Raw genomic sequence first — 21,630 nt, 5'->3', positions numbered from 1 at the left:
CCCCGAGAGAGCCCTGTGTAACGAAACACGGGGCTGTCTCTGCTGCTGGAGACCATAAGTGGTGTGGGGGAAAGAAGCTCTAGTAGCACAACTCAGCTTCCAGACAATTTCCTCTGAACTGATACAAAAAAATGTTATCCAGGTTTATGCCCTGAAGCATGTCTGTTATTGAACTCGGTGTGAAAAGAAAGGTTTTTGGCAACAGATAAATACTCAGCACAGTCCTGAGCTCTGTTTCTGAAAATCGCCGTAGAGAACACCAGCAGAAATGAAGGTGGAAACTCTCAGCTTGGTTCTTATCTCTGAGAGCTTAAAAGGCAAAAGCAGTGTTCCAGATTCATCTATATATTTCCATATACATATACACACACTTATTAAATTTGTATAAAGGTACAAACAATTGCAAAGACAGATGAGGAAACAAGGGTAAGAATATAATCCTTTCTTTGGAAAAAGACTGTAGCTGGCAGGATTTGAAGACATTTTAGAGTCTCTCCCTTTCTAGCTGAATTTGCAGAGGTTGCCCTTGGGGCAGTAGTGGTGAAACTGGGCAGCACTGACCTGTTTTCTTCCTTTCCTGGGACAAGACAGAGCTCGGAATCCCTTTGCTCCAACTTCAGGGCATGGCATCTGAAGTATTGTTAATTCTTTCTCTTGGTCTTAGGGACCTCAGCAATGCCTGAATTTCTTGCACTTCCTCATGAGCCTTTGGCACTTTAACATTTATTGAGTTTGGTTGACCTCTGCTGACTTTATGTATTTTTAAAGTTCATTCCTGTGCAACTGTCAATACTTCTATTTTGCAGCCTTGGAATAAGAAGCTTTAGGGTGACTAAAATGACACTTATAACTGTTCAGTCAAGTGTGGTTGTGATTTTAAAGATCTTGCTGTTTTCGGTTGACTTTTACTAATATTGCATCGATTTTCATGTACATCTTTGGTAAATATATTGCATTTTCTAACCACTTTACCTTGTGCTTCATGAAGCAAACTATAAGGTAGAAATAGAATTAGGTTTGGGGGACAAAATGTACCTTAAAAATCATATTCTGGACCACTGTTTTGTTTACTCTTCAATTGTTTATAATGATACAACCAGCCTTTCTCAGAATGATTGAAGTAGTATCATCATAAAGCACAAAATAGACCTTAAGTAGCGTAGAATATCTTTAACATGATATTGGAACAGAAGTAAAGCCCTCAGTGCAGACTATATAAAATGCACAAGTAACTGAGTGCTGAGATTGAGGTTGAGTTCTAGGAGAGCTCCCAAGGAAATAAGTGAATACCATGGGTCATTTTAATTCTCTGCTGAAAAGAGACACAACTGTTACCTAATTTGTCACATTATATGTAACATTCTCATCTGAATACAAATGCAGGGGTCCTAGCAACAGCTCTGTTCTTGCTTTGGCCATTATAGGTCACTACAATAACATGTAAGTCTAATATGAAGATTTTAGTGTGTCTTTTCCAGCTTAGGACCACAAAAATATCCTGTGCTGTGCTTTACCTTTATCAGTACCATGCACAGAGTAAGCTGAGAGGGGTGCAAAGTCAGTTAGCAACCTCAGGTGGGGTACAGTAAACTCAGCTGTTCTAGCTGGAAACAAGACCCATTCCATTCTCTAGTTTATGGCATGAAATACACGTAGCCTACACAGATAGCATGAAAAGAGATGGAAAATAGAGTATTTATTGCAAAAAAATGTCTATTTTATCCTCTGAAAGCCTTGCCTTTTAAAACAGTGTTTGCAATGTACAGCTCCCATGTTCTCCATCTCCTTGGGTGTCTTTTAGACTGTCAGGGGAGGTAAAGGTCCAAGTGTGGGGTAGCCAGTATTCTCACAAAGACAGCTCTTTTCCAGTTTGGAAATGTAGCTCTTTTGTGGTCAGCTATGCTCTGGAGCAGCAGGAGATGACTAGGGAGTGTCTTATAGGAAACTCTGTGATAATCAAACCTGGAGGTGAGGTAGTCACAAGACTCATTCCTAACCACAGAGTGTCACAATCTTCACTCAGAAATTAAAAATATCTGTTATTTTTAATGACCCATGCCACCTGGCTGCCTGCAAGCCTGGGGACTGAGGACATGTCTCAGGAGGTTTTCCTTCCCAACACCACACCAGTCAACTCCTTCTTTCAACAAGGTGCACTTCAGGGACATATCCCATTGTATCAGGCTGTGCAGAGCACCAGTGCCTAGTCTGTCTGCCAACCACATTAATCTTGTTTAAACCAGAGTACTTCTACTGACATTCTAATGCAAATATTTGGTTAGATATATGGCTTTTCCACCTCCTATGGCTGGTCATATTACCTGATGCCTTCTGCTTTTTATCAAACTATATCCTTTTCTAGCATTGACAACTTCCTTTGGTCTTTTCCTTTTCTTCCTGGTATTTAGTCAGATTTCATTCTTTTAATTTTTTGTTTACGTTCACACTTTCCCCCCAGAGAAGGGCAACAAAGCTGGTGAAGGGTCTAGAGCACAAGTCTTATGAGGAATAGCTGAGGGAACTGAGATTGTTTAGTCTGGAAAAAACAGAGGCTGAGAGGAGACCTTATTGCTCTCTACAACTACCTGAAAGAACGTTGTACATAAGTTGGGTGTCAGTCACCCAAGTAACAAGTGATGAAATGAGAGGAAACAGCCTCATGTTGTGTTAGGGGAGGCTTAAATTGGATATCAGGAAAAATTTCTTAACCGAAAGGATTGTCAAGCCTTGATAGAGGCTGACCAAGAAAGTGGTTGAGTGACCATCCCTAGATGTATTTAAAAGATGTGTAGATGTAGTGCTTAGGGACATGGTTTAGTAGTGGACTTGGCAGTGCTAGGTTAATGATAGGACTAGATGATCTTAAATCTCATTTCCAACCTAAATGATTCTATGATTAACAGTTTCTTGTGTCCTTCTTACTGATCAGATTGATAGCACTATATCTTGGTGTTGGATTAATCTATTTTTCAGTGACATTTCCAGACTGATAATCTAAATCGAACTAATTCATTCACTATGAATATAAATCTTGGATAGGAATTCCTTTGTATGAAGTTCTGATAAAAAACAATCTTCAAATCCAACTTCTTTAATTAAATCCAAATGCTGAATTTACAATTAATCCCCTCCCACACATACATCCCACTTCATTAAACACCTTTCCTCTGCTTAAGGTCATCACAATAATTTTGTCTCTTAACTTCACAGTGCTGAGTCCAGAAATATTTCTTTTTAGATTTTTTTTTCCCTACTCCTAATGAGTTGTTTAGTTCATGAGCAATATTTTTTTTTGTCAGGCTAATTGAAGAAGAATATTGTCTGGCATCATATGGTAGATGCACAACCTCTCATTCAGAATCCCTGAAACAAACCAGAAATTTAAAGAGTTTATTAAGTTCATTTAAATGTTTTTCACTTTTGACACTCTTTTACCAAAAGCAGTAGCTAGAATAATAATTTTCCAACGAATACATTTTCCTGTCTCTTAAAAGAAAACAAAGCACTAACAACAGTTAGGTAATTGTCAAAGTTTAGTGCTTGTCCTTCAGTTTTCTGGTGTCAATGATTTAAAGATGACAATGCATTTTTGTAGTTTTAGGAGGATTTCTAAAATACTTAGCAAATAGATGGTGGTCAAAAAAGCTGCATAATACAGCCTAAGCTCATGTGAATGACAAATACGTGTGTCTGTGTCCTTTTGGAAACCCTGAGAGTCCTCATCTGATGGGAGTGAGATTAGCTGTCATCTTTAAATCATCGAAGCCTGAGATCAAACAAGGCTCCTAATCTTGACAATTCTTTTCCTGCTTATCTTGGTGTAGTTGTCAAGGTCAGAACCTGCAGCTACAGTGCTTGTTCCTAACTGTCAAGACAGTAGTGAAGGAAGTTGCAAGGGGATGGAAAGTGCAGATGAGGCAGTGAAGAGAGAAATCAGTCTTTCTGACAAGGGAACACAAATCTTCAAATATTCTCTGCACATTGCATATGGAAAACAGAGATTAAACCTCTTCTAAGTACTGACTAACAAATCAGTTCAGCCTTTTTCCTTCCATCAAATTTCTTGATACTTCCTCTGCCCCATGCTGGGTTATACTTATGTCAGCCAAGGATTTTCTCTCCGCTTATTCTCCTTTACTATATCGTGTTTTATTATAAAAGATACAGCACAGTAAGGGTCAGTTACAATTAAATTATTATCTTTATTACTAGTGACTGCTAAGCACTGCAAAAATTGTTTTCTGATAGCCCAGATCCATACAAATCTCTTCTAGAAATCTCTACCCCTCACTCCCAGCAAAGGCTGTCTGTGCCTGAGCCAGCCCCCAGGAGGGCCCGCAGCAGCAGAGGGAAGGAAGAGAACTCATGTGCCATTATACTGAGCTGAAACAGCTCCTCAGGACTGAATATTCATTGACAAATGAATTTTTCCAGTTTTGAAGTCTGCCACATGGAGGATAAAGGGCTGGGCCAGTTTGTACATGTATGAATGGCAGTTTTGAGGTAGAATAAATGTTTAAAATGTAATGGTTGGGCCAATAAGATGCTCTCTAAGCAAAGCCTAACCACCCCCCTGCACATGCATATAGTTCACTTTTCTCCTTCTTTCCACAGAGACAAGCATCGAATTAGTAAGCAACAAAAACACATTTCCTGTTGCAGGGAACAGGCCTGGCATGGATTTACTGTAACTCTTTTGTTGAATGAATAGTGCACTCAATGTTCTTTAGGTTCCTGTAGTTGGAATTTATAATAGCCCTTTAGTACAGTGGTTTCCATACTTTTTGATTGAGGAAAAAACTTTTGAGTACGCACTCCCAGTCTATCTACATTTATTTATTTATAAATTATATGCATGTACTACTGTACTATATATGATGCACATTATGAATCATACACAAGAATAGAAATTTAAACAAGGATGGGATAAAGATAAAATAAACATTATTATTAATTTTTTAAATCTTCTATTTTATTTATTAATGGCACAAAAAGTATTTTCTTTCTTCACCCCAATGGATTGCCTTGCACACTCCCTAGGGCGTATATACCCCCCCACACTTTGGAGATCATTGTTTTAACGGATGTGTTATATTAGACTGTGCACCTTTCAGTAGCAGTGGTAACAGTAGCAGTAATCAAGTGTAACCTGTCCACAGACCACATACTTAAGTTTAACATCACATTCACTTGAATTTTTCAATCTTTCAGGTCTAATTCATCTTCTTTTTTGAGTCTTCTGGAATATCTGTGGCTGGTTTGAGTTGAAAACATTATTATGGTATCAGGAAGTGATGAAGACTTGACTGTAGCTGTCTGCTTACTTCCTTTTGAATAAAATCACATAAATTAAATAAGATAGTGTTTGTCATTTATTTAATTGTTTGGAAATGACTGTTGATTAAAAAGGACTGGAAGCAGGCTAGTGTGTTTCCAGTATTGACTTCAGTACATGATTCAACATTGTAATCTAACATACTCTTGCATTTAGGCCTGAATGAGCAGTATATCATATACCTTTGAGCCTATCACAAATATTACCAAGAATTCAAATCTATCTTTTAAATTCTGAAGGTATTTTAAAATTTTAAACTTATTCTTCTGTTTCCTATCCCTCAAAAAATCAAGTGTGTTGTTCAGCTTCTTATTTTTCTCACTGTAATAGCTCCAGCTCCATTTACATACCCCTTGCAAGTTGTAATGATCTGGGAAGAGTCACAGCTGTCCTTAGGCATTACTAAGGAGCTGCTGAACTCCAACATGTAGAAAAACATGATTAGCAGAAAGTTTATGGAAAATCCTTTTCCCTGTTTGAATCAAAAAACATGTAAGCCATGTAAACAACATACACGTTACTGTTCTGATTATGCCAAATTTCTGCCACTGTTGTTTTTCCCTTCTACAGTTTAAAATGATTAAAGAAGTAACCATACATTATCTCTGCCATGCAATAACAATACTATCCCTCATTTAAAAGCTAGAAACTATTATCTTGACAAATTAAAGCAACCTCCTAAAGATACAAATGATGGGATGGACACATTCATTCCTCTTGACTTTTGTCAGTGAAAAAGTATTCACGCTTCTCTCAAGCCAGTTAAACAGCAGAGGGCCCAATCCTGCTTATACTTAAGTAAAAAAGTTCCCACAGAGTTAATTGGAAATGGAGAGTAGACCATGGTCAAAAGCACTATTGTGTACAGACATCACAGTAGCACCTGGCTGACAAGATGATTAGCTAGCACATCTGTTCTGAACCATTAAAATGATATAAAGAAATTGCCTTTAAACCACCTGCAGGACAGTAATTTCATACAATCATTACAGAGTCATTAAGAAAACTTAATGTAGGAAAAAAACACTGTGGGAAATGTAATCTTTTTCTGTGTTTACTACATATTCTAAAGGTGTGAGCAAAGAACAGTCTGAAAACTATTATGTTGGATGATTATGCGTTGTCTCCAGAACATACCATCCCATATATTTCTTACATTACAAGTTAGATTACTTTCAATATTTTCAAGCCATACAGAGAATTTTGTGTTCAACACATAAATATGGTCAAAAATATGTACAGGCCAGCAGGATCTGAGGCCTCTGAATGCCAGGTTTTGATATTTTTTTTTTTATTTTTTTACTTTTATTCAAAATAGAAACACCATCAGGCCAGGTATAAACAATAAAGAAAGATGTACAAAAACTGGGGAAAGGACATGATTATTCATACTAGTATCAAAGCAAGAATAGAAGGAAAAAAGCAATGGAGGGCAAAAGAGGAAGCAAATGTTTTATATCAAAATAAGAATTACACATTAAATAATATGACAGAGAACAGTGTGATTCAATACAGGAATATTTGCTTATAATCCTTTATTTTGTAGATAAAATTTATTTGAAAGAAATGTGAGGAGGAAAAAGAAGAAATATGGCTTACAGATGTGTTCATCTGCTTTGAGGCATAGAAAGTTCTGGGTGACAGATGAGCTGGAAGAGGTATATGGAAAGCTGTAGTTGTTGACTTTGGTAAGACTTCAATTGACATTATCTCCCATGACAGTCATGTAAACCATCCATGGAAATACAAGTTTGGACAAAAACATTAGGAGCAGGAAAGTTCCATGAACATGGAGAAAACTGTATCTGCTGCAGCGTTGTCAGTATGCCACCGTTAATTGGAGAGCTACACTGGGTGTGATATTTTCCTTAATGACTGAAAGGACAGAATAGAAAATCTTCTTATTAATTGCAAAATTATTGGAGGCAAAGACACTGCAAGCACTTTGAAAGAAAAAAAAAAAAAAAAGAATCAAAAATGAGCTTGGCAGGTTGAAGGGAAGGTTTGAAATTAAGAACATGTAATTTAAGTAGTAGTACAAACACTACATTAGATAGGAATAGTCAGCTCCAGGAACTTTATAGGGATCAATGGATTAAACAGCAATTAAACAGAAAAAGCTCTGAATATTATGATTTAATTTAAAAAACATGATATTGAGATGTGTAAGGGGGAAAAAATTGTAAGTATAAAAATGCACAATATGAAAAATGTGTGAAATAGTCTTTTCAATATACTAAAATCCACATGGATTATTTTTTCTGTACTTCAAGAAAGATAACATTGAAGTTCTAATCTCTACAAAACAAAATCCAGAGCAAAATCAATAGTCAGAGATATCGAAAATATAATTGGCACAGAAAAACAGGGAGACCTGGTATGGAGAAAACTGAAGGGTGACATAGTAGCTATTTATGACATACAATCTATAAATTATAAATGCTGATTTTGAAAAAGTCAAATAATACTGCAATAATTTGTTCTCTACATCTACTGAGGAGAGTATAAGAAAATACGATTCAGTTGCTGCAAAGAATGCTTAGGTTGGATATCAGGGAAACAATCCATTAAGATAGTTGAGTGCCAGTAAACGTTGCCCAGGGAAACTGTGAAATCCCTATCACTGGAACTTTTAAATCATTGGTTAGTCAAATATTGGTCAGGGATGGTATTGATGCAATCGACTCCTCCTTCAATCAGAATCATAGTTGATGACTCAGGACCCTTCCCCTACCATCCTATGGTGTAGTTACTGCCTGGACTTTTGGAAGCAAGCCATTTGTCCAATACATACTAACAAAGCCAAAAAATCAAACATAAAGGAGAGAAAACTGTTGGAGCATTTGAAGACAGAAAACCCCACATCTTTATCCCATGGGTAAATTCTCATGGACAGTGTAGAAAGAACTAAATGTGTCTGCAGACCTGGGAGAGAGTGAAAGGGTTTCCTGCTTTACCCTGCCTAAACCAGATAAATCATAGTATTTTGTGGAAGAGCACATCATTACCATAGTGACAGGTTCATTAAAAAAGGTAAAATATGGAAGCCAGCCATAGTAGGTGAGCTACTACTATGGTCATAGAAACAAAAATGTAAAAATTGACTGCAACAGGGAGATGGTTTATAACATGTGGTGTGAAACAAGACAGTTCTCATTGCAGATAGGCCATCATAGAAACTACCACTGCTGTTTGCCAACCTATGTGAAGTGACTTAGAAGGTTTCAGTTCAACTCTTAGAGTTCATATTGCCCAAAATTGCTACTTACATCGGCAGAAAATCTCTGCCAATGCTTCTTACATTGAAGAAAATCACTTCAGAAGACTCTACAGCTCTCGGGGTCGCAGTATCTCTGGGAAACCTAGAAAAGATACTGCTGGGAAGCCAAAGGGCATAAGAGGTGGTAGAATTAAATTTAGCTTCTCAGAGGTGACACATTCAGGTGGGGCACCTTCTCAAGGCAGTATAAGACACCTTCCTGGTGCTGTTAATATTTGTAGCCAAAGCTCACACTAACTTCAGAGGCACACAATTTTGCCACAGGACAACTGGACTGAAAGGAAGAGTGGAAGAAGGGCTGGAAATGGCCAACACTGGTCTGAAAAGCAGAGTATGAGATAAATGAAAGAACATTTAAAAATTTATAATTTAAAAAATGTCAGCAAATGTAATAAAATAATCAAATCAGTAGCAAAAATGTGGTCTTATGTCATTTAAATACACAAGCAAAAAGCCAATCAGGTATTCTGTGAGGCCACTGAGGGATATATAAAAAGTGGGAATTTAGTTAATGACGTTAGTATTGCTCTGAGCCTGAATAATTTCTCTGCTTTCGTCTTCGTGAAATAAGCCAAAGGTCAGATTCTGAGGATTGGGATATTTTCCCAAGTGGGAGGGAAGGGAATGGAAACGTTGAAAGACTTTATGAGTACATCAAAGCAGAAAGGCAATTAGAGCTGATAAAAGTTCACATAGAACCAGAAACAGACAAATTGCATCCCAGATTTTTTTTAACCTAGCAAGATGTAGAAAGATGTAGACATTTCTGGCTCTTAAGAACTAAGAAAGCATAATATATTTAGGATTCAAGAGCACAGAGATTCAAGAACCAAATCGGGTCAGCCATGATATTGAAGTTTATTTGTTTCATGATTTATTTGTTTATTTATTGTGTCAGTGGGACATAAGGGAAAACCTCTGTTATGAGACTCAGTGAGGTGAGTTTTACATTGATGAAGGAATGAAATAGCAGTGAGCATTGATCTGAAATCATCGCTGTGGTGTTTTCCAAAGTAATTTGCACTTTGAACAGTCTCAGGTATTTGCTACTGTTAAAGTTGGTTTCCTAGTATCTTATACTTATGACAAAAGATAATTCACTGATGTTCTGTTAAAATTATTTCAAGTGTAGTTCGTTTATAACTTTTTAGCTCTCTCAAGTGAATAAGTTAAATACTATTTTGCTGTCTTCTTCAGCCTATTCTAGCTTTTCTCACTTAACCCATTCCATGAAGAATATTACTTTTTTCTTTATAAGCCAAAATCAGGGGCAACAGCTAAAGAGAGAGGGTTAAAAGTGTGTGATTTCCCAGATAGCATGTTAGTCTACTACTTAATGCATTCAGCAGGGAGGACTACACTGACTTACAAAACGAAACGGTGGGAAACCTAGCATCTACTAATGTATTTATGTTAGCATGCATACATACTGTGATGTGCCCTACTCTTTTAGTGATGCAGGTTTGCTTTCTGTATAGCTCACAAACATGTATTCTATCTTCAATATTATTCATAATCTTTTATTGTTTCTGCTCCCTCATATATAGCATCCTGTAATTTGCTGGAAACAACTTTGCTGAAGAAAGCTATAAAGTGGATTTCTTTAGTTAGTAAAAAGTCAAGGTTCATCAGATCTTTAGAATCTAGTTATATGTTTCACTACAAAATATTAGCACATAAATAATAATTCAAATATTTATATTACTAACTGACCTTCTGAATACATGAAAAATGATACACAGACATTTCAGTAAAATGAAATAAAAATAACAAACCTGATTGTTATATTTGACCTATAACGCATAACCACTTAGCTCTGCTTATATTTAATAACAGACAACAAGGCGAAAAAGTCTGCACAGGAGGTCCCTTTTTCACAAAAATGTTACACAAAAAAACAGTTTCAAGTGAAAATGGCAAACAGAAAGATAAAATCCAAGGAAATCATTAATATCGCTGTTACAGATAGCTTCAAACTTTCTTACTTAACTTGTAAGGATGGTTCCAGTTAGAACTGATTGAATTCAGTCTGGTTTTGTGTCTTCAGAAGTGCTAGCAAAAATTCCCGATTAAGAAAAAAATACTTTTACAATATTGTCTTTTTTGAGAAAAAATATCAAAAACATTTGAAATTGTAAAAATAAGTGTTTTTTAAAATCGTTATAAAAATACAATCTATGTGACTATGAAAAATGTGTGTTAAAAATTAGTTTTAAAAGACTGAAATGCTGTGTAGCTCTTTGCGTGTGTTTTACTGGAAAAACATTCTCATTTAAAAATCAACAATTAAACAAACCAAAATAAAGATTTTATTCAAGATACCATCCTGAAATTGTGTAAATCTGGCTTTAGTTTTTAAAAGACATTTCTGGTAGACTTTTAATCATTTTTGATTGCAGGCAATTGAACCTGATTTATTAAAACTGTAGTTTTGAACAGTAAACATATGCAAGAATGTATAGGTTTTTCAAGGAAACTTAAATATCCACAACTTAGTGTGGAGGAATTTCATTTTTCATTGTGAATATCATGTACACTTCATATTTTAATCCATTGAGCTTTGATTAGATTACTGTACAATCCTTTCCACTCAGAGTTTATCAATGTCAGGGGTTTTCTGTGACAGTTGTGACATCTTTAGACATGGAAAGCAGTCCATGTTCCTTTAACATACACTGAGTATATGTGCACTAAGTGAACTATCCTTATGGGCTAGTTGCTAAATTCAGTATTTTAATAAGTGGATGGTGCCTTGCATTTCAAGTCATGCCTCAGCCATCAACTCCGAGGGATTGGCATTTTGCAGCTTATTTTTATCTTTTGTTCCATCTAGAGGAGTGGAGCCGGGTCATGGGATGCCTTGCTGGTGCGTGGGCACCATGTACTGCTCTGCAGGACCTGCCCACTTGTAAATCTAGATTAAGCAGTAAGTGGGCTGGGTTTTTCAATGGATATTTTTGATCCTTTAGCATGTTTTAACTGTAAAAGGCTGGTTCCCAGCAACTACAACAATGAATTGACAACTGGGGAGATTGGATTTAATTGCTGACTTTGTGGGATGTTAGATATGTCACTTGTATTCCCTACTGCTTGGTTTCTCCTCCTCTGTCAGATGATTTTAATGATTCTAGCTCTGCTACCCAGGAGTGTTGTGGATGAGCTTTAATTAATATCTTTGAAGTGTTCTGAGCTCCTTACCTATGCACTGTAATATCTATATGGAATATGATTAGATTTGAGAAACAATGGCTAACCAAAAGGTTAATAATAACAATATAATAGTGTATAGAATTTTATGTCTTCTGTTAGCAACTTACATGTCAGATAATGTGGTTTTATACCCTTACCTGCCTAGAAGAAGAGAGTTTTTGACTGAAGATTTTCTCCACTCTATTTTTATGTATCATGTCTAAACCAGTTCTAATAGAAAGCATCTGTTCCTTTCAGAGATCTCAACAGTTGTCAGAGATTTTCTTTTTAATAAGTAACATATTATTCATCACTGAGGTGGTGACCAAAAAAAAGTCCAACTCCCACACAGGGAAATTTTATGAAAAGTGAATTTCATGCTTTTCGCAAAACCTCACATCAATTAAGGCCTTCTTACTACTTTCTCAGACAAGGCTGTTCAGTATAGTTTTCACTGCTTTCAGATTTAAAATGTAACTAATTGTGGAGTTTCCCTGATTCGCAGTTTGAGACTGACTCATATCCAGACTGGTCAAAAGTCATTGTCATCTAATGGCCACCCAGTGGGGTGCTGAAGATGTTTTGATTGCCATGGTCTTGACCTTCAGACTTCAGAGAAGTACCTGTCAGACTTGGTTTAAATCCTCACTCCTAATAGTCTTTCAGCAGAAGTGCTAGAGTTATGAGCAGTCACAGAAAGAAAACTAAAGTTGTCATGCTTTAAATAAAGCCTTCCTGTGGGAGGTGTGCTGATGGATGGGTACTGAAAGACTTCTGCCTCCACTATTGCTCTTTGGTTGATAAAACAAAGCTTCCAGCACCTTTACATGGAAATGGCCATCCCAAAATTTCCGGCAGTGTGTGGCAGTGCTCCCCATACAGAGCAGGACTCTCAACAGAGCATCTGCAAAACCTGCACGTGCCAACCAAGGCATTTCCTAATCTAGGCCATCCTGATTCAGGGGAATATCTCAGGGGCTAGAACACTTTTCTGAATGCTGTCAGGATTTATTATTTTCTTTATTTTTCTTATATTCCAGAAAAGTAGATGTACGTACAATTCCCTTTCTTACAAAACTGAATGAGTTTTTATTTTAATTCAAAACACATGAATTAAATATAAAGTTGTTGCAGTGGTGCCCAGAATCCATTTTCCTCCCAACCTCATTAATTTTTGCTGGTTTTCTGGCATCATGAAGTTCTTGTTAGCCCATTTATAACAAAGCATTTTCAACAGGAGGGCTCGAGATTGTACCTTTTTCCTGGCCATCGCCTGAGCACATATATCCCTCTGGTTAGTACAATTTACTAGAAAGATGAGCTTGAATCTGCTCTGGAAGTAGAGGAGGACCTCTAAGTGCTCATACACCTAGCTTGTTGACAAAGGTGGAATTTCACCACTTCCTGGGGATGTAGGAATAAAACTGTGATACTGATGTGTAGGTGAGTTCAGAGAACAGCCACGGCTCAACATGGCCAGATGGAATAGGCAGCAGTTTGTCTTCTCTGTGGATATCGATGAGATGTAAGCATCAAATCTGCTGCAACTCAAGGGGCTTTTGGACTCTTCCAGTAGCAGAACTTAAGACACCTGAGGAAACCTAGAAATTTGAATTATTTTAGGTGTCTTTAGGTTTCTTCAGGGTCAGGCAAGAGTGGAAATGGCTTCTTTTCTCCTCTTTCCTTTTTTTTTTTTTTTTTTTTTTTTTTTAATGACTATAAGCATATACATGCTTTCTGGCCCAGATATCAATAAGGTTTCAGGACTTAGCCTAAATTTAAAAACTAGTAAATTAATAAAGTGAGTTCAGCATTTGCCAACATTGTTTCAGTTTCATCCAGTGTTAACTGACTTATGGTTAGTCATTTGAATATTTATATAAAATTTTATGTAATATTTATTAATTTTATTTGTACTTCTTATATTGTATAAATATTATACATTATATATGTATATAGCTATTCTTGCTGTTGACCATTTTAAACTTAAAATATTTTACCCTCACTTTATCTACTCACTTACTTGTTTTTCCCTGTTACGATGGAAAATGTAAGACACCATCCATTTTAGCTTGTTTTCAGCAAGACCATCATCTTACATCAGTCTTTCAGTGTCTATTGATCATTTCCTTGTTTGTTTTTAATTAATATTACCAGTCATTCAGCATATGACACTCAAAGTAAATGTTAAACCGCTGGCAGAAAAAAATCCAATTGGCACTTTATGTGTTGCAATAAAATGGCACGCAACAGTTGGTGTTGCTCAGGAAAAGGAGTGCTTTGCTATGAAAATGGAGCATGATGATCAGCTCTCCTGACATTGCAAGCCACTTGAGAGTCACCAGGCTTATAACACCGACCTCAGAAATCTGAAAATGTACCTCCAACATGCTTGTGGGGACAGGAGCATCCATCCATGGCTTCCTGGCTCCAGACAAACCTCTGCATGTGCTGCCCTTCTCCATCCTCCCCCAGTGAGGGACCCAGTTTCCCTGCAGTTCTCTCACCACAGCTTCTTCCCCATGATAAACCAGAGCTCAGGGCTCAGGCTTTCCTTGTTCAGGATCTGCAGATGTGTTACGAGCTATACTTTGGCCTCTCCTGAAACAGATGTCAGTCTTTTTAATAAACCTTTATTTTTATTGAGAATCTAGCAGTATTGTTACCTATCATTGTTATCAGCTAATGTAACTAAATATTATAAAGTCAACTCTGACTATTACGATCTGTCATTTTTTTCAGGTTACACACCTAATAGTGAGGAGTATCTATCATGAAGGTGTAAAAGAATGAAAACATGTATTTATTGTATGGGCAGCCCAGACTTCCTTTGTGTCTTGATCTTGTCACTGTACCACACTTCTCTATTTTTCAAAATATGTAAATATCTGTAAAAATAATAAAAGCACACCCTGTCAAACACATTCACCATGATTACAGGTTGTTGAGATCCTGTATTGCTGACAATAGGACATTAGTAATGCTATAGACACTCAGCTTGGGCAGGGTCCATAAAAGATGCCTTATCCCTGCCACTGCCCCTGCCTTGGCAATGAGCACATCTCCTTGCAACGTGTGATCAGTCTAAGAACAAGTTTACATCAAGCTCACTAATCTTTTGTAGTAAGTGTCACCAGTCACCACAAACAATAGTGTTTGATTGAGATTTCATCTCTTTTGACAGAATTAAATTGCAGTTTTGTCTCCCATGAAATAAGGCTCACTGGTTTGTGATTAAGATACATTGTACATCATAATCCATTTCCTTGTTTATAAGCCTATATATATGATGTGCTCAGCCAACATTGTGATAAACAGATTTCTTTCAAGAAAAATCTCTCATGCATTGAGGTCATAGCTTCTTACATTGTTTTCTAGCAACTTGAATTAACAACTCTTCTGTAAAGTTTAATAAGATTCACTTCCATACTGTTAACGACTAGCAGGTAACACTTGCTTAGAGAGAAATCTTATTTCCATGAAAATAGTCCTTCTAGTTTTCCTGTGCAAGCACAGCTCATGACAGAGAAGATACTGGAGGAGTTACAGTTACAAAATGGAGGTCTAATGATGTGAAATAGGCTTACAACAGGCTATTTTTTTTTTGTTACAATTGACCATGACTCAGAGAAAAATATTTTTTCATATCTTACAGTTTATGTAAGATGGTAAAGTAACAACTCTCCAGGGTTCTGTTGTTGTATAGACACCCACCATATTTAAACCATTCTTCATTTTATAAAAAAGCAAAAGAAGGATCTTATGAAACCTTTTATTATAGGAATAAAAAGGCAGAGGGGTTGAACTAAATGATCTCTAAAGCTGCCTTCCAATCCAAACAATTCTATAATTCCATGATTCTATGAATAGAAGGTTATTTTTTATACTAAGGTAATAAACATCTTTATATTAAAACACAAAAACTCCACCCACCCAAAACATATACACAAAAAACCTATATCAAATATAAATTCCAGGGGGGACTTATACACCTAAATTTATCTCAGTTCATATAAAACTGAGAGAGAAGAAATATATTTCAATGTATTAAAATATATTCATTTTTCCCAACTGAAACTGACACAGATTTCCCATATCAAATAAAATATCAGAGTTCATCTATCAATAGCGCTGCTCCTATTTGTTCTTTGACTTTTTAATATACCTTACACTTATAGTGTAAACACCAGCAGCACATTGAATGTATAAAAGCAATTAGTTATGAATAATGTAATCATGTTTTTTATAACATTTTAAGTTTACTTATTCCAAACTATGGGACAGACTTTGGAGAGGTAGAAGGTGTCATGGTTCCTTCCCCAGTTGACTATGCATTAAAAAGCTGAATCCCATTAGACGTCTACAACTCCATTTTATATTTGTGATACCAGAAAGGCGTACATCATGATCATTATTCCAAGCATACATATCTGTGTTGTGTCCTTTAAAATTGGATTCTTTTTATTGTAATTTGTTGTCTTGCCCTGAAAAAGAAAAAAATACAGTGTAAGACAGCTAGGAAAAGGAGCTGAAATTTTCCATCAGCCCCTTGATAACTGTAATTTTTAAAGACTAATAAAAACTTATTTCAGGCTTTAGAAGAGGTAGATTAGATCAAAAAGCTTGAAGCTGTGGAAGCTATTCCAAGGGTCTAACCCACTATTCCTGGTCATGAAGTGCATATAGTCAGTATAAAATTAAAATTTGCCTATGCTATGCTTAGCTCACCAGTGCACAACTGCAGTTTCACACAGGTATAATTCCTGTGAAACCACTGGTGTTAAACTAGCATAAAACTGGAGTACCAAAGTTTTGATTGCAATAATGTATTGAGACAAGGGAAAAAAAAAAAAGAAAGATAGAATGAGTGCTAGGAAGCCTCCTGTGGCAAGGCAGCAGTTGGAAAGAAAACTAATCAGACCCAGTTGGAAACAGTTGCTTTTGATAGACTGTAAACAGTAAAAGTCATGGTTTCTCTCTAAGTCATCTGACACCTTCATTACTGCAATTGCTTATTTAATCCCCCTCACATCAAGAAGCAAATACAGCTTTATTAGACAGCTCATGCAAGCTTTTTTTTCCCTCTGTATTCTTCACCAGTACTTACCAATTAACACTGTGCATCAACAACCTGCTTTTGTAGCAGCTGCTGAGCTAAAAATGTATTTGGATAGTAGAACAGTATTCAGAACTGTCATACTCCTTCTAGGAACATGACCAAGTGAAGTTACTATTATAAAATACATTTTGAGCCACAGTTATTTGATACCTGAAAGGGAAATGTTTATCTGTAGACTTTCCATAACTTTCCAGCTTAATGATCATTAAAGTCTATATTTAATTATTTAAGTTCCTGCTTCTACTTCACAGACGTTCAACTGAGTAAATATCTCAGGTTTGGCCCACAGGCATCCTCCAAAATATTTAATTTTAAATCTTGACTTCTTATGTCACATTGTTTAACTCATCTGCAGAATCTTGGTAGCAGAGCTGTTGCAGCCAAAGCAGACTGAGGAAGTAAGAGAATCCAGGTTTGTACGGAGAAAGAGTACCTTTTGATAGATCAACTGTTATTTAAATGGAAAAGCCTTCAGACTCAAGCTTTTCTTAAAGTATGAACCAGAAATAGCTAAGAAACTTTTGGGATCATGTAAGCACATTTTGTGAGAATACAAAATTTCTGGATTCTGGCCACAGAGATCTGACAATTTTCAAAGACATCGTTTCCACAGAGTTTTTCTAACAGCTGTAGTTGTGGCTTTATTTAGCCAAATGTCTATAATACATGTTTATTTCCTTTCCAGTGCTGAGCCAGATGTCAAGTGGAAGGCTTGGAGAGATTTTTTTCTGTTGATTGATTGACTGAAACTTTTTCTGTCTTTTATCTTCCAGTAAGCTGGTGCAGGTAAGAACACATCTGTATTACATACAAAATACCAGTGAAATCTGAATAAATTACTGTAGTTAGCAAGAATGGTTGATGCGTTCAATTATCGAAGCAAAATATCATCAGTGCATTTTAATATCATCGTATATTTTAATGTTTTAAACAAAGATTTTCTTTAAGAATATTATGAAGTTGCTTCAAATTATATGCTATTTGTTGTAAGAAAAAATGAATATATCTTCTTTGCTTTGTTAATTACCCTTCTTTCTAGGCTGGCTGAAGCAAAAGTAGATATATTCTCTATAGAACTGAAATGTACGATGTAAAAATCTTTGATCGGCACTTTGAGACTAATGAAAAGGTTTCAGATGGAGCTAAAGACTTAAATAGAGGCTTCAGAAAATGAAAGTCAACCTTCCGCTTTTTTCTGAACACAGTCTTAAATGTAGGAAATATAGAGCAGGTTGTAAAATGCAAAAGCTGAATCTATCACATGCTGCTCCATATTTTTTTTAATTTTTTTTTCATGTTCCACATTCCATATAAACTTTAACAAAAAACTTCTCACACTGGAATTTTAGTAGATGAGTTTATCCAATAAAAGCTGTTTCTGCAAAGAATTATAATGGACAAAATAATGTTACATGTGCAAAAGGAGTTGTAGTAATTTCTTCTGTACCTTGAAAGAGTACAACTCTTGTATTTTATGATCTCAAAGGAGGAAAGCAGCCCTTGTGATCAGAGTCAGTCTCCATTAAACTCTTGTAATGCACGCTAATGTAATGTTCCTGAGGGAATGCCATGGTGATATTTATCCTCAGTCTGCCTGCTAACAAAAGCCCTGCCAAGCAGGAGAGGAGGCATCTGTATGCGTGGTTGAGCAGCATTTTTATGCTAGCAGATATTGGATGGCTCTGGAAAGATTCAGATTCAGTAGGAATTGAATTTCAGAAAAACACCTGAGGAAAGGGCATTTTGATTTTTTTTTTTATTATTATTATTTTTTAGTTTGGGAGCTTAACTTGACATTTAAAGCAATAAAACAATCTCTAAAATCCTACCTTGTCCAGGAACACCATTATAACTAGTTGAACTCTTCCAGATCAGATAAAATAACAAGTTGATTGTGATCTTAATAGATTTCCCAGGTTCTTGTTGTAATCAGACCTACCTTTTTAACAGTCCTCATTGCTCATTAATTACATTTCCTCTCTTAATTTCTCTATTTCTTTCCTATTCCTTGAGGAGTATGGAAACCAGTACAACTAATCACCTCTGAATTATGCATGTGAATCATCCCAGAAACAGATGGTTGGGATCGTTCTGTAGGTCAAGAGGCCATTTTAGATACAGATTAATTTCTCATCTTGTGGTAGTGACTTACTGTGAACTTCAGTACAGCCAGAGGCTGTGTGTAACAACTATATCTTCGGCAGGAATTTTCATTCTAAACTAATTAACATGTCCTAAATCCTAAACTACTGTAAATGAGAAATAATTTGAGATGATGGACTCACCTGATAATTCTTTTCTTTCCTATTAAATGTACTGAAACTCCCTGAGAGCTCTATCAAATGGCCTTCAATTAACCTAACACCCTGACTGCTATGATTAAATACTATATGGATATTATTTTTCTTGTACCATGTCATATTATGACATAAGTTTCAAGTTTAAAAGTGTCACTGGCACAATGTATTATTTATATATGGTGTGATTGCAACGGAGTTGTGATATGCAAATGAGAATACAATTAGAAGCAGAATATGTTCTAAAACTGGTATTTGTCTTCTTTAATATACTAATTTAATACAGTCATTTAGCCAGTGATTCATGAATAGCCCTCTACAGAAGACTCACAGCATATCAAAATGACACATTTGGATCCTGATCCACAGTATTTTTCATTGTCTTGAATGGGATGCAGTTCAGTTTTTCTCCTTATATAAGCCTTTCTTTGGCTTACCCATAAAATCAGCGGTCTATTCCATCTTCATATCTATCCCCATTTCCTAAGTGTCAGAGTTTTTTGGGGCAAGAACAATATCATATTTGATCAAGATATACCTTCAGTTTTTGTAGATCTATAGAGCCAGTCATATATTATCTGTTTAACAACAAACTGTGATGTTTCAAGGACTTATGAAGTCTACAGAAAATCCAGACCTCAATTGTTGCATCCCTGTGGAACCCAAAGACAAAAAATCAATAAAAAGTGTATGTATCTTTACAAGGAATTTTTTAAAGAGTAATGTAAGGTGAGCTCCAACAATATAGTGACCCATTTCAATGATACAGGGAACCTGAAGGTAGCAGGAAACAAAGTTTAGATTAGCCATGTTTATGCTTTATGTTGCAGGGTTTTCATGTGATGATTGTCATTTCCACTGGAAAGTCCAAGACCTGCCAAGAATTAGAAGAACAGCTGTGTATGTCAGTGTGTCTGGGAATATACACACGTGTATTGTTATGTACATTGAGTGAGTTAATAAACATGCAACAAAGCACATTTTCCTAATGGTAATTGATTTATCATGCAACACTGAAAATAGTAATATGTGTTCAATTTTTCTGCCTAAAATTGTTGACTTCCTTAGTTTTTATTTATAGTCTTATATGCATTAGATGTCACTTTCTGTGGAAGTATTTTGTGACCCAAACCATTGATTATTCTCTACATCTCTGCATTTGCTGATAGTTTTAGAAAAGTAAAATCAATGCAGCTGCAATATTGTCAACCATCTAAGTTTCTCTGTGTGTGTAAATCTACACAACAAAACAGCCAAAATGAAACTCAGTTAGAGATTTCCAACTAACAGACAACCATAATGAAAATCTTTCCTATTTGCTGATATGTGATTCTCTTGTATGTTGAATTGGAATATAACACTCAGATCCCTTATATGACCAAGACCTAGTCCTTGCTATCATGGGAAAACCAAATCAAACTACTAAATTCATAAATGTACTAAACTTATGAAATACCTGCTTAAAATTCAGTTTGGTACATAATTCCAGAATTTCAGCTCTATGGTAGCTAGAAACTTCATCTAATTTCTCACTTAAATTTATTCTTTGCTAATTTACACAAACGTCTCCCACAAGCATTATCCTCTTTGTTTAAATAGGTTTTCTTCTTCTATGTGTTTATCCCTGATAAAATAAAAAGGAAAGGAAGGAAATTACAGCAGGAAATTATGGAAATTATGGAAGGAAATTATATCAACTTTAAACTGTCATTTTATTTTGAACTTGTATTTAAAAGAAAAATAAATAAAAATTGGATTCACCAAGGTACTTTTTTTAATATATATACATTGTGTACTTCATATAAGACTCTGTGAACAAATACATAAGAGGTGATTCTGATTACATCACACAGCTACAGGCACAGCTACTTATGCCTATAGGATTAAGGAAATACTTTTGAAGATCTCCATAACTAAAAGAAATTTAACCAGAAATATGAAGCATCAAGAAATGCATAAAATCATAATCTTCATAATAATTATATGTACCTCCACACAATTATTTTTGACATAAGTAATAACATTATCCTCCATCTAAGATGTGGGTACAACTATTGTATGACTGGAGAAGGGGTCACGTTTGTTCAACATCAGAGAAGTACCACCTGCCTGTGACAGGCTGTGAATGCAGTGTTTACTCCTGTAAACCACAATAATTCAGAGGAGTCACAGACACGCTGGGTCTTTCATTAGAGCAAAAAGATAATGGTGTTTCTCGAAAATACTTTTCTTGCAACACATTCTCCAAATATTTTCTAGACTGAAGATGAGAAGTTCATTAATTAAATAAATTGTCTGCTAACCAAATCAAGTTATTTGAGGCACTCCTCAAAATCCAGTTGCTTGGAGTTCTTGTTTGCTGGCAGTCAATACTAGCAAAAGGAAAACAAGGTTGAAAACACTTATTTGC

The sequence above is a fragment of the Tyto alba genome, unplaced genomic scaffold, assembly GCF_018691265.1.
Source record: "Tyto alba isolate M040663 unplaced genomic scaffold, T.alba_DEE_v4.0 Super-Scaffold_22, whole genome shotgun sequence".
NCBI classification, from domain to species: domain Eukaryota; kingdom Metazoa; phylum Chordata; class Aves; order Strigiformes; family Tytonidae; genus Tyto; species Tyto alba.
Note: the sequence above shows the minus strand (reverse complement) of the source record.